This window comes from Armigeres subalbatus, chromosome 2, assembly GCF_024139115.2.
Source record: "Armigeres subalbatus isolate Guangzhou_Male chromosome 2, GZ_Asu_2, whole genome shotgun sequence".
In the NCBI taxonomy this organism is placed as follows: Eukaryota; Metazoa; Arthropoda; class Insecta; order Diptera; family Culicidae; genus Armigeres; species Armigeres subalbatus.
The window spans coordinates 459715810-459734409 of record NC_085140.1 but is presented as its reverse complement, the minus strand read 5'-3'; the positions used below and the strand labels follow the sequence as shown (position 1 = coordinate 459734409).

Below are 18600 nucleotides of genomic sequence, written 5' to 3'. Positions count from 1 at the left end.
AAAACAGTAGAGTAGAAAAAAAGGCGATTGTATTAGCTGTTTCAGCGGAATACTCTCTCCATCGGTGGTTGTCGTCGTTGACGCTGATGCAGAGAACGATGACATCGTTTGCGGAAATCCATCAATCTCAGATCCGATAATTTGTTGCAGTATAACGATAACACTGGTCGACAGTAAATTTGTATTCGCGATGCTCATGTGTTGCATTTGTAGTTCTCGATCTCTAAAATCGACTGATTACTGGCGTTCGTTGTTTGATTGAGAAAATTCCGAAATTATTTGGTTACAAAGTAGGAAGAGAATCATCGCTTTAACGGCGTTAAAGTCACTTGCATGTTTGCATGATGTATGCTGAAATACTAAGTTATTACGATATCTGAATGTCTCCATGAGTGTTTTCAGGCAAAAATGGACCTCCAGGGAGAAACGATAGGTAGGGATTTTGAAAACTGTTCAGCAGCATAGAAGCATAAAAGAATATGGAGACGCATCGTACATTTCTCATAGGGGAAGAGGTCCCAAAACGTGACAAAATGCGTGACATTCCAGGAATCTCAAAAAGTAGTGGACGTCATATTAAAATCGCCCCTTAGCCACGCGTTGTATGCAACTTTAATCAACCCAGCATGTCCATACAAATCCCGCGAGTCCTTGCGTATTATGTGGAGTCCAAATTAGTTTGATGCAAATGTTCTTGATTCTCAAAAATGTTCTGGAGTTCAGATCAATTACAATTCACAAAGTTAACGTCGACTGGTATCAGGTATCAGGTATCGGCTCCAGGGACACGTTCACCTCAATTTGGGAAATTGGTGCCATCCCGAGCAAAGCTTGAGAGCAAAATGATAACTCGTTTTGATGTTGTGAAATCATCGAATATGATGACTTAATTTGATATCTTTTTGGTCGTTTTAACGGTTAAAATAACAAAATGTATAGCAGAAAAATCTTACTGTGACATCCCATCGAAAACTATTCCTGCTATCGATGAGACCAAATCGAAAACTAAATTTGATATTGGTTCCAATAACAAAATAAGTACACAGTTTGATGTCAGTTTGTCAGATCATACAATTTAGAAATCTACAGCAAAATGAGATCAAAATATGTAATCAATCATGATGATTCATATTTGAAAAAAAAATATGATTTCAATTTGATGTCGAAATCAAAATGTATTTTCTATATGCTCTCATTATGTTTTCAGACTTTGCTCGGGATCGCCGTCAATGCCTTTTTCATCACACACCTATCAGAAAAGGAAGTGAACAAAAAGGAAAGGAATGTGGATGGGAGAACAAAGGGAAAGTTTCAAAAAGGACTCTTGAAGAGTGCAAACAACGCATAAGCGTACAACAGCCTATAATAGCTCCGTACCATAACGGGTTTTGAACAACAGAATACTCTGAAGGTTCAGGTCTCTGAAGTCGATTTCACTAAATAAGTGTTTACCAAATATTTGGAAACTCAATTGCGCATAGACTGGGCAGTTACATATCAGAATAAGTTCCATAATCGGATTCACAACTATCACGAACAGATGATTCAACGCGTTGAATATTTGCCATGTGATAGTTCAGTCGACAGTGACCTGCAATTCTGTTTAGACAGATTAGCTTAATACCTTGCTACTACCGGAGCTGGCTCCCGGATATACAATTTTGTCCCAGCTAACCATAAGCGGTAACAACGAAGTGTGTGTAGAACTGCGGTTTGCAGGATTATCTTCCATAAAACCGATTACCCATAATGGTAAGTACAAGAAAATGCTTTTTGTTTGAGATGTATGTGCAGTGGGGCCACGTCGAAGGAAACTTCGTGAGCAGCCGTGGGAGTTGAAGAGAACGCACCAGTCATCGCCATTAGGCACATCCTTTGAAGATGGCCCAATTTCGGCTGAATTGTCCTCACTTTACCCTTTTACCACCACACAAGACATTCATAAGCCACGTGGCACGTAACTTTGAGGGGATGGAGGAAGCCTACATCGGACTGAAAAGCTAAGCTAAACGGATTGGACTATATAGTCATCAACACGTCGAAGGCAAAGTACATTATAGAAAGAGGATCAAGAGAGGACAACGCAAGTCACCTACCACGAGTTTCTATTGGTGATGACGAAATCGAGGTGGCTGAAGAATTCGCGTACTTGGGCTCACCGATAACGATACCAACAAAGAAATTCGGAGACGCATCATGGCAGGAAATCGTACGCGCTTTGGATTCCGCAAAACGCTCCGATCGAATATAATTCACCGCTATACCAAACTGACTGTCTACAAAACGCTTATTAGACCGGTAGTACTCTACGGATACGAGACCTGGACGATGCTCGTGAATTACTCACGCGCACTGCGAGTTTTTGGAAGGAAAGTGCTGCGTATCCTCTATTGTGGAGTACAGATGGCGGACGGTACGTGGAGGAGGCGAATGAATCACTAGTTGCTTCAGCTGTTGGAAGAACCATCCATCGTTCACACCGCGAAAATCGGAAGACTGCGGTGGGCCGGGCACGTAGCCAGAATGTCGGACAGAAATCCGGTGAAAATGGTCCTCGACAACGATCCGACGGGAACAAGAAGGCGAGGTGCACAGCGAGCAAGGTGGATCGATCATACGGAAGAGATTAACCACATCATTGAAATGGACAACAAGAGGAAGGCATTCGTAATGGGGTACGACATACAAGGGAATGGGCATAGTATTAAAGATCAAAGTCTTACATCAACAACTTTCAAAACTTGGTGAAGATCAAGGCCCGATTAACCCTAATAGCCTTTGGTTGTTTTCCTCGGACCCGGATATGTTCAGGGGCCACCACGATGTTTCTCGTACGCTCACATGACATGTTCGGTGTCCTGATAACCCTCGTCACAAACACAGAGATTTCCTTCCGAGAGCCGCACTTTGAAAATATGTGCATTTAATGTGTAGTTGTGGACATTAGACATATTCGGATTGGAAATTGTCTCGACTTCCCTGGGCATAAAAGTATCATCGTGCTAGCCTCATGATATACGAATGCAAAAATGGTAACCTGGCTTAGAAACCTCGCAGTTAATAAATGTGGAAGTGCTTAATGAACAGCTGCGAGGCGGCTCTGTCCCAGTGTGGGGATGTAATGCTAATAAGAAGAAGAAGAAGATTGGACATTAGACGACACATGGTTTGAATGAAGTCTCTTCCCATATTCAATTTTTTGAACCATGAACCACGCTTCGAAACCTGCGGGCGAACTGAATACTGCCATCTATCCCACTCCCCATTTATCCATTTCTGTTGCCAGCTGTTCAAGGTTTTCTGACGAACTAATGTGAAAAATTCATCAAAGGTGATTTTCCGATCGTAAATATCACCTTCCATAGCGCCCACATTAGCCAATAAGTCCGCTTTCTCTCCTACTATGCCAAAGAATTAATTTTCGTTTTAAAAGCCTTAATGTTGGAAAATAAAAGTTCGACGTGTAGGTCCTTGCCTTGCAGCTTTATATTCAAGTAAACAAGATGTTTGGTGATATCTACTAGAAAAGCGAATAGCCTTCACCTATTCAGGATCATTCAGTTCGACCATTGATTTTCCTTTATCTGTTAAGGAGAGTGCGATTTTCTTTTGAAGAGAATAAAATCTTTCAAGCATTGTACCACGGCTAAGTTGACGAACCTCCCTCTAATACAGCAAATCTATGTATTATGCTTCCATGTCTGTCAACAACATTTGGAATTGGTTGCGGTTGAGTTCCCTCGCGTTGGTAAAGTTGATTGTCGATCGTCTAAACTTCAAGAATATTGATCGTTGTCGCAAATATATTTTATTGGTGAATAATACAATGTGCAGGGAAATGTCATACAGCTGGTCATGTTTCTCCTTTCTTTGAAATATCATAATGACATTATTCAATCCTATCATTGCCATCAGACATCAGATAAGGCCAGTTTTTGATGGAGAGTCCAAGCTCCTTCGTACAGGCAATAACAACTTTCCTCAAGTCTTTTCCGGTAGTCGTTCCACTCATTGGAATCAAAGCTGCCAATTCCTCTGTGATTTGAAGACGATCTACAATTCCCCTTGAGAAGATAGCTACCTGTGCCATGTTTTTCACATCAGTATTTTCATCGCTTGCGGGAATATAGAATCTGAGACAGGCATCTTTTTCACATAACGTAGTTTTAAAATGCTCTGCGAGAACTTTTGGAGATATGCAGTCATTATCAAGTTCTTTGTTCTTGAAATTGGAATGGTTCCAACTGTTATGACAAAATTACACCAACAGAAAAACTGACACGTTCTGCATTCTCGGACTTAGTGTTTGCACGAGTGTAGAGAGCTTCACTAATTCACTCTTCCACAAACAGTTGTAAAAATATTGTAAATTTATACTAAATTTATGCTCATTACCTTTGCAGCTTCTCCAACATTTTTAATGATCCAATATAAATATCTCATTTAGTACAATGCTTAGTCTCGTAATGTCGTTAAAATCTCTTCAAAATCAAATCAAACATAATATTCAATCAACACAGAAACAGTTTTTGAACAAATTATGGTCAAGGTGAATAAAACTTCTCTTGCCAATCTTCAATGAAAATGTTATGTTTACATCAACCTTCCATTTCTTGGGGTCACTCAATGATTTAAATCCTAAGATTCTCAATTCTCAATTCTCAAAAAATTTTTACTCAGGCTCCCATATTTTAAAGGTATTTTCGTAACCAAGTAAAAAGTTCAAAATCCTTGCAGAGTTTTTAAAGTTATATTAATTTTCCTTTGCATTATATTATTAACTGCGATGCTTAGGAACTTTGTTGTTATTTTTGCATTGTTGGCACAATAAAACTGCCCAGTTGAGAACTTTGTTTGAACCGAACCGGGAATCTAACCAAGCCTTCTTCATCATGGTCTTGCATCAGAAGTCTTAAAGCTTCAGGAACTGTTTTATTTTTTGAAAATACCGAACATCTTTATTTTTTACCCTTTCTGTGGAAGTATTCTAAATTTTACTTTGCTTCGTAACGCATCCGTGTTATAATTAAAGTTGAAGTTAACTCTCTTTAATATGATATGACTATGTACGTAAATTCGTCAGAAGCCCAATATTATGTTTTTTTTTTAATTCAATCAAAATGAATGGTTAGGTTTGATAAATGAAAATCTATTACCACTTTTACATTTGAGCTTATCGGTAAATTAAAAAAAAAAGTAGGGGTACCTGAAGAGGTACCAGTCAAGAAAATGGTTGAGAGCCACTCTGCCGTAATCTGGAAAAGTGACGTAACAGCCATTTTACAGCATGCATGTTTTCCATTTTTCTGTTAAAGAGCTCGATGAGTAGTACAAAAATAGACAAAAATGTAGATGTATTCCGACGCAACACAACGTTGCTACAAAATTAGAAAAGTCTTCGAATATCGATGTCCGCTGGTTCCAGAGTCAAAATTTTCTAATATCTTCCAGAAGCTTAGTGGCCAATAAGATCAGACCTACTTAAAATAGAGGAAGAGCTACATGGCCTTATTTGGCGTATCTACCTACATATTTGTCGGAAGCAATTTTACACTCTTTTAGAACGTGGAAAAATGTTTCAACTGATTCGATCAAAGATTGAACTCAATTCTTAATCAAAGACAATAGGATGCGTATCATGCATTTCCGAACAAAATAATTTTGGACAACGATATGAAAACAAACACCCCTCCGTGCATCGACCAACGACATATGTTACGGCGGATCGTTCAGAAAGTGCGAGGCTATCAAGAGATGGCGCTCGAATATTTCTTTCCGCGTATGGAACGATAATGTGTATGAAACTTTTTTATTTAGCTCGTCTCCCTTCCAAAGTTGGCAGACCAACAAAAACCAAACCGTCGCTGACCATCGTCGTCGGTCGTTGTCGATTGACGACCAGTTATTATTAATAAAATTGAAAGGCGATATTTACGACCAACTTTAGAGGTTCCGATGGGTTATTGAAACGCGCTAAACCCAATAATTGATATATTCATTCGACTTGTTCTTATTTGGTGGTTGTTTGCGTTGTAAATTGAATTCGGAGTAACATGTTTTGCTTACTCGAATCGGTCATGGCATGCAACGCCATGCCATTTTGACACAACTTTTTGACTGACTTATTTCATATAAGATAATTCATGTATCAGAGATGTTGAATATCTTACCGCTAGTTTTGCTAATGTTTGCAAAAACAGCTTCCTAGAACAAAGAACTAAAATTTATATTTTGAAATGTTGAATTCCGAACCATACTCCATTGTACTCAGCCAACAATATGCTAATCCCTCCTTCAATTTATCAAGACCACATTATGCATCCCACCCTTCTATTCTCTGTAAATTTAAACGACATGCCCATGGCCGGTGAAAACATCCAAGCAACCTATTGTGGAATTTCAATGGCCACTGCGATTGGATCGAATCCATTTAAATTTAAATCCCTCTCACGCATTTTCCTTCAATTTAAAATGCTTGCAGCCTGCCATTTCCATGTTGTTATGTTTTACCCTAATCGAATCTGAAGGGTTGATTTGTGTCGTGATTGATTTGGAATTTAAACCCTCTCACTCCAACGAAAACGTGACCTTTCGCATACATATCTCTCGATGACCATGTTTAAACCAGGAAGTTTACATACCTCGGTAAAACATGTGAAAGAACGAAAACACAACAACTGCAGCCGGTCTGCTTTTAGGAATATAAATCACATGTAATAAACATGATGAAAGCGAAAAGCCTCCTGGTCCTCAAACTAGCACAAGGGGAAAACATCTCAATTTTAAGGAAATTATCCTCCGGTTTACCCCGGATTAACCGGACGGCGCTGGCAAAGTTCCTTTCGGACCCATATCCAACCCTACCCTCTGTTGTAGCGGGATGATTTAGAGTGGAATAAATTGTGACGACATCTTGAAATGACATTCACTTTCAGACGACGGCGACGGGATTCAACCGTTACGACACTGGTTGGACAAAACAAAAGCATGCCAGGATTATGTTGGCTTGTTTAGTGCATGTTGAGGTATTTAATATCGTTGTCAACATAGAAATGTTTATCTGAAAACATAAGCAGTCATGTGGATACCTGCATACAACTGAATTCATAACATCATATAATTAAATTCGTTGGTATGCCCCTCGACACCAACTTTGCCCTGTCTTCGAAGAACCTTGCATCACCCCATTCCCCGATACAAAAAAGGCGCCTATTGCGTCAACTCTAACCTCCCACATAATTCCCATTCCCAAGAATTATAATTCCATTATCGTTTCTAATGAACGGATAAATTGATAAACTATAAACACGCTGTAAAAACACACTGCCCGGAAACCCTCACGGCCGGCTGACCCTTCCATCTGCCCATCCAAGCCGCACACTGCTGGGGGAGAAGAAATGGTACACGGGAGGAAGTGACTCGTGCCCAGTCTTGAAGAACCCTTTAAGAACTTCCCGGTTTTTATTATTCCTCGTACCATAGAAGTGTGTAAACATTGCCCAATATGGGTTGTTCTTTACCCCCGGTTACATTTGAATCTATCGCAATAAAAAAAACACAAGCGAAGGCACAACCTGCTACTGGTTTTCCTAACAACTGAAGTGACGAACGGTATAAGATACTGCGTGAAGGGGTGAAACTTCTGTCTTCCTTTTTTTTCATTGGAGAAGGGTTAGAGAGCAATTTATTACGTCAATAGTGCTACCCCCTTTGGGACTCTATATTGAGATGGCATCTTCGGAGCATATGATCAGAGAAACGGACTTTAAGAGGCTATTAATTTCTATTTCCAGGTATGTAGTATTTACATTTGAATGGTTTTTTAAAGCTGAATTATAAAGGCGGTATATTTTAGATATTTCTAGTTATAATAACGACTCATGTTCAAGAGAACCATAATGTAATCCGTGGCATACTGCATCAAGAATAGTTGAAACTTGTCTTCTCCATATTACTAAATGTAGATAAATGTGCAATTCTAAATTGAAGAATCCTTTTCACTTTGTCTATGAATAAAATTCGATACGAGTGTATTTCTGAAAATTTTCAAGCATTTCCATGATTACTTAATGCATAATGTTTTCGAATTCAGCTGGAAATTGTTTGAAACTCTTTAGATGTGAAATAAATTCCATGATATTTCGTATTTCAATATAAGTGTTCATGCATTATCAATATGTATGAGAATCCTGAGAATAACATTCGAAAATTTTTAAGATACTTAAGTACCGATGAACTAATATTTGGTATAGTAAAGCATTTTTCATATGTCATAAAAATAAATTAAATTCCAGTTTGTCATAAGACGAGTTTGCATAATTCCATTTGATTCCGCCACTTACTTGTACTCTCCAGATCGGCGTGATAACCCCTACGTCTACCAGATCACGCCTATCTATAGAGTAGGAGGTTGAGGGATCGAGTCCCTCCAAGACACGAGGATTCTTGTTCGCAAATTCCATATCAATTTGTCCATTTCGAAACATGTGCTGTGCATATGCACAGTTGCCGAATAATATGCAATTAATTGTTTTCTGTTGTTGCGCACGTTAGGAAGCAGCTAAAATCCGCTTCAAAATGTTATAAAATAAAATTGCCTTAATTTTGAAAATTATGGATTTATGAATAGGTGAGAAATTTTTCTGCAAAATTAGAGAAACTGTTAGACTCAAAATGCAACCAAATCGATCTGAATTGTGCAGCAAGCAAAATGTTTTCTAATACGAAGTGGTTTCTAAATCTAAAATAGATTTTGTTATCCAAAAAATATAACATTCTAATTGAACACCAGGCAGGCACAAAAGAGTTCTCTGATGATTCTTATAAGGATATATGATATTAACTCTTAATTTATCTCGGTATGAGTTTCGGAACATCGCCAAAAATGGAAATGGAACAAGATGTGTGGACCTTATGAGGATTATAAAAATATGTCTTCAATGCAATCTCCGATTTGAGTGCGTATGTTACTTATATTTTGTCCAAATACTTTTACCGAATTCGAATGCTTTGTAGATTTTTCTATCATTGTAAAAAGATTCTTTAGTTTTATAATTTTGAAAAGGTGTTTGAGAATTTTGAGCAAATTTAGAGATCCAGAAAGGATTTAGAAGAGAATTCTAAGATATCTTGAAGATACATGAGATTTTACGTGAATTTCTCCGAAGTTTTGATCATAGTTTTAAATTTTTATGATAATGCATAGTAAGATTCTGAAAAGATTCTAAATCAATTTCACTTGAAATAACTAAATCAGCCGTACGAGACGAGCCATCCTTGCTCTGAAAGTCTCGTTAATAAAGATACATAAAAAATCAGTTTTCAAACGGGTAAGCCAACCGTTTTATTTATATCTGTTCAGATGTAAGTTCTTCGACTCTAAGGTCCAAACAGGGATATCTATCTGTAGCATAGAACTATATTAAGTAGCGAAAACAAAAAGCTTCTTAGGAATTTGATCAACAGTTTTGCGGAATACCTTGCTAACCTTAGATTTTCGAAAGAATGATCGTACCAAATTTCATTGGCCAGATTTGTGTATATGTGCTCATTTTGATGTTAGTCTTTTTTGAAGCGGATCGGATCATGTTCCTGAACTTGTTACGATCAAAAGAACTTCCTAATGTATACCTATACTTTTGAATCAACTGGTTTAACTACCTAGTTTAATATAATAATTGAGCTTGGAGTTGATTCACAAATCAAATTGTGAACTGTAAAATTGAATTTAGAGTTCGCACTTGCGATTGAACGCAGCTGTGGAATGCCGGACTCGAGATTGAATTATTCGGATGCGGAAAAAGTATTCAGTTCTGTATTTGAAATTTCATTTTCTAGATAAGGTTTATGATTTCAATTTGAAATATTAATTTGGATATTAATTGGATTGAGTTTGAATTTGTATTGTATTTGAATAAGATTTGGCTTTGATTCAGACTTGATTTGGATTGGTTTTTGATAGGATTTGGATTGAATTTTGATAAGATTCGGATTGAATTCGGATTGGATTTGATTCAGAATAGATTTGGATTGGATTTGAATTTGATTTTTGTTGGATTCGGATTGGATTTAGATTAGATTTGGATTTGATTTGGATTGTTTTTATATTTGACTTGGATTGGATTTGGATTTTGGGTGGATTTGGATTGAATTTGGAAAGATAAGATTTGGGGTGGATTTGGATTGGATTTGAAATAGATATTGAAATCTGATTCAATTTGGATTGTATTTGGATAGGATTTGGAATTATTTGGAATTGGATTTGGATTGAATTTGGGTTTTAATTGAGTTGAGTTTGGTCTGGATTTGAAGTATGTTTGGTTTTTATTTGGATTTTGGATGGGTTCGGATTGAATTTGGATAGGATTCGGCTTAGATTTGAACTGGATTTTTGTTGGTTTTTGATTGGATTTAGATTAGATTTGGATTGGGTTTGATTTAGATTGTGAATTCTGATAAGATTTGGACTGTATTTGGGTAGGATTTGGAATTGGATTTGAATTTGGGTTAAATTTGAGTTAAGTTTGATCTTGATTTGGATCGGATATGGATTGAATTCACATACAGTGAAGGTTCGCTAATTGGGTTTTTTCTAGTTGGGGCGCTTTTAAGTTGGGGGTTCGCTATTGCAAGAAAAGAGAAAACTTCTAATTTTGCGGAACAAAGAAGAAGAAGAAGACTGAGTATAGGAAGCTTCAAATGACTTGCACTGTGCGAAAAGTGTTGATATTCCTTAATATCAAGAAATTCGAGAAGTCTAAAATGTTTCAAAATCGCATAAATACGTTCCGAAATGCCTTGAAAGTACCAAAAAACTTATTTAAAATATATAGCGGCATGTAACATTCGTTTAAGGTGATTATACAATCAAGCCATGTGGTGAATTTCAAATTCACCACACGGTTTTCTACTCTTATTATCAAAAGTTCAAATCTGGCGTAATAATTATCGTACAATGCTAAAATTAAAGTCGATTGTTCAGCATGAGTAACCAAACGATCTACGGATGTTTCATCCCCATGGGCGTTGTTGTTCTCTCAATTCGTGCTCTTGAAAAATCACTAGGAAAAGCACGTGGTTTCCAAGATGGCCGATTTGTGGCTTTGTTGTATAACCACCTTAAAGTTACATAGGGTTACTGCTCCTGGACTTCATCTCATAGCTCCGATATTGGTCCTACGAAAAACAAAGCAATGAAAAGGTATTTGATTTGTTCCTTATTTTTGTGATTGTTTTCAGCTGATAGCATGCATGTTGGCAAAAAGAAGCGACGAAAGTGGTGTTGTATTTCTTTATTTCGCGTTGAGATGAATATATGTTCAGTGAGATGGAGCAGTTCCCCTATATTCTTTGATTTCAATAATCAACATTCACACCGAAAAAATCAACCAACATTATTTTCCGTGCAACAAGTAATTTGACGTTTGCGGAACAACTTTCCGACGGTCGACCGTCGGGCCCTCGTTCGAAATTTTCTATCTTCTCACAATAATTGGGGCGAAACCCAATTAAATAGCAGCTAAACGTCAGAATGTGATGTCAAAAACGCGTTGACCTTTTGTTTCCGTGTGTGGCGGGATCGATATTTTCTAGTGCGTATATAAAATTTCCTTTGTTCAATGCAAAAAGTAAAGAACATTGACGCTTGTCAAAACTCCCAAAACAAACGACATTCGCTAGTTGGGTAAGGTCCCTAATTAGCGAACGATTACTGTATTTGATATTATTTGATATGATATTATATTTGCGGGGGATTTATAAAGTATTTTATTTGGATTGGATTTTAATTAGATTTACATTTACAGGGTGTCTGCAAATTATCCGTACAACAAGACAGGTTTTTAAATATTTTTTGGAATAAATTAAAGAACCAGCATGCATTGCATGTTATTATAATAGGACTACATAAACCAAGCTGAATTTGTTCACATTAAAATGACCCCTGTATCCTAAGTTGTACGCCTTCGATCGTGTTGGAAAAAAATCACGATGGCCGCACGTTTCTATACAGATACTATTCTGAGTTTTGCTATTGGCTGTTAGTAATTTAAAACACGCATTATTGAACAGATTACCAATATAAAATTTACCCAATACGAGCTTGTTCCAAAGCAACAAACATAATCGCTTGGTATAGGAATCGTTGCGTCAGTTTCGGTTCAAGCAGTGGCCGTCGACGAAAAGTGAAATTTTCTCGCAGAATTATGACTTTGGTTTGTTGCTTTTACATACAGAAATGAGCATCATTGAAAACAAATCGATTCTTTTCAGGATCATCATTTATACTAATGAAAGTTGATCCGAGACGAGGTTTCACAATGCAAAACGCAATCGCTTGATGACAGCGGACAGTTAAAACGAAGCGATACCATCGGTAGCGGAATCAAAAGCGCGCATCGGAGGGAGACGATGGAATAATCGCGTGACTGACGTTGGCATCAGTAACAGCCAGGGAATCATTTTCTCTTGGATGCGCATGCGAAACAAGCGACAAAAGAGAACCAACGACAAAGTTTTGTTTTTGTTGGAGATAATAATGACAAAGATCCGATAGAGTTCAGTGCGAGATTTCTCTTGTTTCGGACTGCAGAACGATCGCGTGATCGGCCGAAATATTTGTTCTGCATTGCGCGGCCGGTAATAAAAATCAGTTCAGTGCGAGATTTCTCTTGTTTCGGACTGCAGAAAGATGACGCGATCGGCCGAAATATTTGTTCTGCATTGCGCGACCGGTAATAAAAATCAGTTCAGTGCGAGATTTCTCTTGTTTCGGACTGCAGAACGATCGCTCGATCGGCCGAAATATTTGTTCTGCATTGCGCGACCGGTAATAAAAATCAGTTCAGTGCGAGATTTCTCTTGTTTCGGACTGCAGAACGATGACGCGATCGGCCGAAATATTTGTTCTGCATTGCGCGGCCGGTAATAAAAATCAGTTCAGTGCGAGATTTCTCTTGTTTCGGACTGCAGAACGATGACGCGATCGGCCAAAATATTTGTTCTGCATTGCGCGACCGGTAATAAAAATCAGTTCAGTGCGAGATTTCTCTTGTTTCGGACTGCAGAACGATGACGCGATCGGCCGAAATATTTGTTCTGCATTGCGCGGCCGGTAATAAAAATCAGTTCAGTGCGAGATTTCTCTTGTTTCGGACTGCAGAACGATCGCTTGATCGGCCGAAATATTTGTTCTGCATTGAGCGACCGGTTATAAAAATCAGTTCAGTGCGAGATTTCTCTTGTTTCAGACTGCAGAACGATCACGCGATCGACCGAAATATTTTGTTCTGCATTGCGCGGCCGGTAATAAAAAATCAGTTCAGTGCAAGATTTCTCTTGTTTCGGACTGCAGAACGATAACGCGATCGGCCGAAATATTTGTTCTGCATTGCGCGGCCGATAATAAAAATCAGTTCAGTGCGAGATTTCTCTTGTTTCGGACTGCAGAACGATCGCGTGATCGGCCGAAATATTTGTTCTGCATTGAGCGACCGGTTATAAAAATCAGTTCAGTGCGAGATTTCTCTTGTTTCAGACTGCAGAACGATGACGCGATCGGCCGAAATATTTGTTCTGCATTGCGCGGCCGGTAATAAAATCAGTTCAGTGCGAGATTTCTCTTGTTTCGGACTGCAGAACGATGACGCGATCGGCCGAAATATTTGTTCTGCATTGCGCGGCCGGTAATAAAAATCAGTTCAGTGCGAGATTTCTCTTGTTTCGGACTGCAGAACGATCGCGCGATCGGCCGAATTATTTGTTCTGCATTGCGCGGCCGGTAATAAAAATCAGTTCAGTGCGAGATTTCTCTTGTTTCGGACTGCAGAACGATGACGCGATCGGCCGAAATATTTGTTCTGCATTGCGCGGCCGGTAATAAAATTAATCAGTTCAGTGCGTGATCTCTCATGTTTCGGACAGCAGAACGATCGCGCGGTCGGCCGAATTATTGTGTTCTGCATTGCGCGGCCGGTAATAAAATCAGTTCAGTGCGTGATCTCTCATGTTTCGGACGGCAGAACGATCGCGTGGTCGGCCGAAATATTTGTTCTGCATTGCGCGGCTGGTAATAAAATCAGTTCAGTGCGAGATTTCTCTTGTTTCGGACTGCAGAACGATGACGCGATCGGCCAAAATATTTGTTCTGCATTGCGCGACCGGTAATAAAATCAGTTCAGTGCGAGATTTCTCTTGTTTCGGACTGCAGAACGATGACGCGATCGGCCGAAATATTTGTTCTGCATTGCGCGGCCGGTAATAAAAATCAGTTCAGTGCGAGATTTCTCTTGTTTCGGACTGCAGAACGATGACGCGATCGGCCGAAATATTTGTTCTGCATCGCGCGGCCGATAATAAACATCAGTTCAGTGCGTGATTTTTCTTGTTTCGGACTGCAGAACGATGACGCGAAATATTTGTTATACATTGCGCGGCCGGTAATAAGAGTAGCTATCGAACAAGTAAGTGCAGTGCTTGTTTTAGTCGTCGGGAAAGAAATAAAGTATCTATCTTGTGTTCGGTGGCTCATGCGCATGTCGCGCGCGGTCGAAAAAAGCGAGTTCTTCAATAGTTTGCTGTAGCCATCGAACAAGTGAGTACAGAGTGCTGCGCTTCCGTGCGGTCGTCCAAAACGCGAATCTCCTTAGCTTTCATATGCCACCGGGCGTGCATGTTTTTTTAACTTTTAACTCGTATTAGTGTCATTTCCCATCCCATAGATCGCATCGCTCGCATCCAGATAAATTATCCTTTGTAACTAAGACGATATCCTATCCCAAGACAATCGTGGAGATGCAGAGGTATACTCGGTCTCTAGTAGCAACGAGAGTCGGACTAACAATCCTTCCATTCCTATATGACCGTAAGGACGTGGCCGGCGCCGTTATTGACTTTAAATATTTGAGCTCCCGAAACGTGTACATTGAGAATGGGTAGCTAATCCCAAGTCCCATTCATTGTGTTCTCTGTACAATTTCGCAAGTTCAGTCAATCACGGAGTAGCAACTACGAATTGTGCGGTCATAATGCTCATGCTCATGCTCAGATAATAATGACAAAGATCCGATAATTTTTGTCAGCAACAAAACAGAAGACATTGATTGTGTTTCTAACTTTTCATTCCGTTATTTTGCACTATCTCTACAGCAAATTTCGGTTTTATGCTATCATTAGTTTCTGCTTTTATGGAAACATTCGAGAATCTATCTATGAAAACAAAATTTAGCATCGTATTCTCGGAAATATCCGAGCATGCAAGGCAAATGATTCTTGTCATATTGTGTTTAGTTTCCGATAAAGGCTTGTTGCGAGGTGCGTTTGTCAGTAACAAACTCTGTTGATGACAAAGGGTATATTCTTAGGCGTTCCTCGAATATCAATTCCCTGGTAACAGCAAATGATTTTTTTAAGAGATTCTATTTTTGGTTTTGTAGCTTTTAGGGTTCAGAAATGCGCATTATTAAAGGTAATTAATTATTTTCATAGGCACAATTTTATACAAGGGAATGCTGAACGAAACGAATTTTCTTCAAAGTCTATAACACAATCGCTTGCCAATGGCAGACAGTTCAATTGTAAATATTCCACCGATCAAAGACAATTTTTTCTTCAAAGTCCAATACATAATCGCTTGGGAATGACAGTAGCAATAAACAACCATGACCTAATTTTTGAAGTTAATTACTTACTTACGAAAATATATAAGTAACTTATTTAAGTGCAAAAGTCGTAAACTATCGATCCAACAAAAACCAGTGACATAATAAATCAAAAGAATTATCTTGTAATGTTCATGCATAATGACACTACAGGAGTGAAGAGTATCGAACTATTTTACGTAGCTTACGTCGGGCGGTGGTGTCATGTACACAACCCTTATGATTTTTAGTAGTGAACACGCATTTTAGTTATTTATGTACGTCAAATAAGGTCGGAAATGTAAAGAAGTGATCCTTCCTTTGGGAAGATATGGGGTCATTCTGCGGATTCAAATTTGAAACCGTCACGAAAAGTAGTCAGGAAGTATGAGCTAATAACTCAGCTATTTTTGAGCCGATTTTGGTGATTTTGATATCAAACTATAGACGAACTCTTTAAGATTTTGCCCAACTATTGAAAACAATGGGTTGAAGGCACTAAACTATTTAAAAAATGAATTTCGTCAACAACTGTCAAATATCGGTAAACCAACCAATTCCGTACGTGCATCGCAAGCACAGACATCAAAATCGCGCAACTGATGGGCTGAACTCTAATCCTCAGTTCAATCAAGACATCAGGAGATCAGACACGAGGTCCACACTGCAGCTGTCGCAAGATGACGCCGGTAGCAGCGGACCAGCGGAGATAGCGATTTATTCATCGATTAATTGTCGCCAACAACAACAGCACTCAAGAGAAATTTCCATGCAATGCTCGGACCTTCGTTTGGTTCCTGTTAGTGATTGAAAAAGCGCATAGTGAAAAGGAAATTGGTTCTTTTCAGGGAAAATGGTGTTGGTTGTAATCCCGGTGCATCTGTGGCGGTACTGAAAATGTATTCTAAATGGTTGCGTCTTTGCGGAAAATCGTCAAGTGACTTGTTGTCGGATGTTTGGTTGCGTGAGTTATAAGAAAAACGCTTTGTGGATTAAAAATCGGGTCTTTTTGAAATCTCCGTTTTACACAAAAAGGTAGAGCTGAGACTATTTTTTTTGAGTGCGAATCAAAATCGCTTGACGACGATAGAAATTCTTCGTCGGTAGCAGCGGCGACACTCGGTGAAGGGAGACGCTCCAAAAATTTATTCGCTGGGATGACGTCTCAAATCATCGAATAGACCTGTGCGCCGAAGTATTTGTGAACGGCGGCGGCGTAAGGCCATTTTTACACCGACGGCGGCGTCGGCGGCGTCACGCCGTAAGCAATGTTCGGCGGCGGCGGCGTGAATCGGCGTGAATGATTTTAAGCTGAGAAAAAAAATCACGCAGTAAGGCCTATCATGCTTTTATTGTATTTTAGGTTTTTGTACAATTGCTAGCTACAGATAGACTGATAGGGTGAACATGCTAATAGCTATAGCTTGTATCTCCACAGCAAAAGTTTACATAACATCTTCCATTAGGATATTGCCGCATCACAGCACATAAATTCAGTGGAAAGTACTTCAGATATAAATCCAGAAATTCGTTTGGAAATTCCTCAAGATATTCCTCAGAAAATTCGAAAAAGGAGTTCGGTGAACTAATTTATAATTTCCCTATGAATTCCTTCAGAACCTACTCCAAGAATTCCCTTGAAAATGTATTTGGCTATTGCTTCGGAAATTCTTTCCAAAATTTCTTCAAAAGTTGCTTCAGGAAATTCCTTGGAAATTACTTTAGGGATTGCTTCGGAAATTACTTTACGGAGTCTTTTGGGAATTTTTTTTCGGAAATTAATTTGAAAACTTTTTTCCTTCGGAAATTCCTTTAAGAATTCTTTAGAAAATACTCATGGAAATTCCTTCATGAATTTCCATCGGAATACCTACGAACACTGTTTGAGGAATACATCCGGAAATCCCTTTAGGAGAACGCCTTCGGAATTCGATTTAGTTTTTTTTAATTCCTTCAAGAATTTCTTTTAGGAATTTCTAATAGAAATTTCCAGTAATCTTCCAGTAATTCCTTAAAAATTTCTTCGGAAACTCTAAGAAGATATTTTTGGTGTTCTTTCGAAATTTTCCTCTGGAATTTATTTAGAACTTTTTCCAGAAATTCTTTCTGAATTTCCTATAGGAATTACTTCGAATATTCCTCCGGAAATTCATTTAGCAGAAATTCCAAAAATTCCTGTAGCACTTCGAAAATTTCTTTTAAAATTCCTTTAAGAAATCTTTCGAGAATACCTTCAGACATTCTTTTGGGAAATTTTCTAAAATTCCGTTTGTAAATTCCTTTCATTTTTTTGAACCTTTGAACCTTTGAAATATCTTTGGAAATTTCTTCGAAAATTCCTTTATAAATTCCTCCAAATAAGAATTCTTTCCGGAATTATTCTTGTATGAATTTTGTATAGTTTATTGAAGGAATTTCCTAAGGACCTCCTGGAGGAATTTCCGACTCAATTCTTGAAGGAATAACCGAAAGAGAACCTGAAAAGATTTTCTAACAGAATTTTTAAATGAATTTCAAAGAGGTGAACCAGGGCTGAAAACCTCTATAATAAATTTTGTTTGACTATTATCGGCTCTTTCAGTCATATAAGTATCACGAAAGTATCACATCAACTCTATAATAAAGAATAAAAAAAATGAATTTCTGAAGGAATATCCGAAAGAATTCTGAAAATAATTTACGAAGAAATGTTTAATGGATTTACTGAACAAATAGCTATTGTTCACAGAAATTCCTATAGTTCTCCAGGAATTTCTTCGAAAGTCCGGACAGTAGTAGAACAAACTCAGTTTTGGCTTTAGAATCAAGACTGCATGCCAAGAAAAACTCTCAAAATATCGAGATTGCAGATATTCGGATATTCTCAAGAATTCTTTGGGAATTTCTTGCACGAGTTTCTTCGAAAATTTCTACAGATTTTTTTTTATAAATACCTCAAGTAATTCCCTAGGAAAAATATTCAGGA

General features: G+C 38.3%; 1 protein-coding gene across 4 annotated transcripts in view; it reads left to right on the top strand.

Moving 5' to 3' along the window:
• LOC134213852 (protein nubbin-like) overlaps positions 1 to 18600 on the top strand; it is a 346695-nt gene that overhangs the window by 222120 nt on the left and 105975 nt on the right. The window lies entirely within an intron of this gene.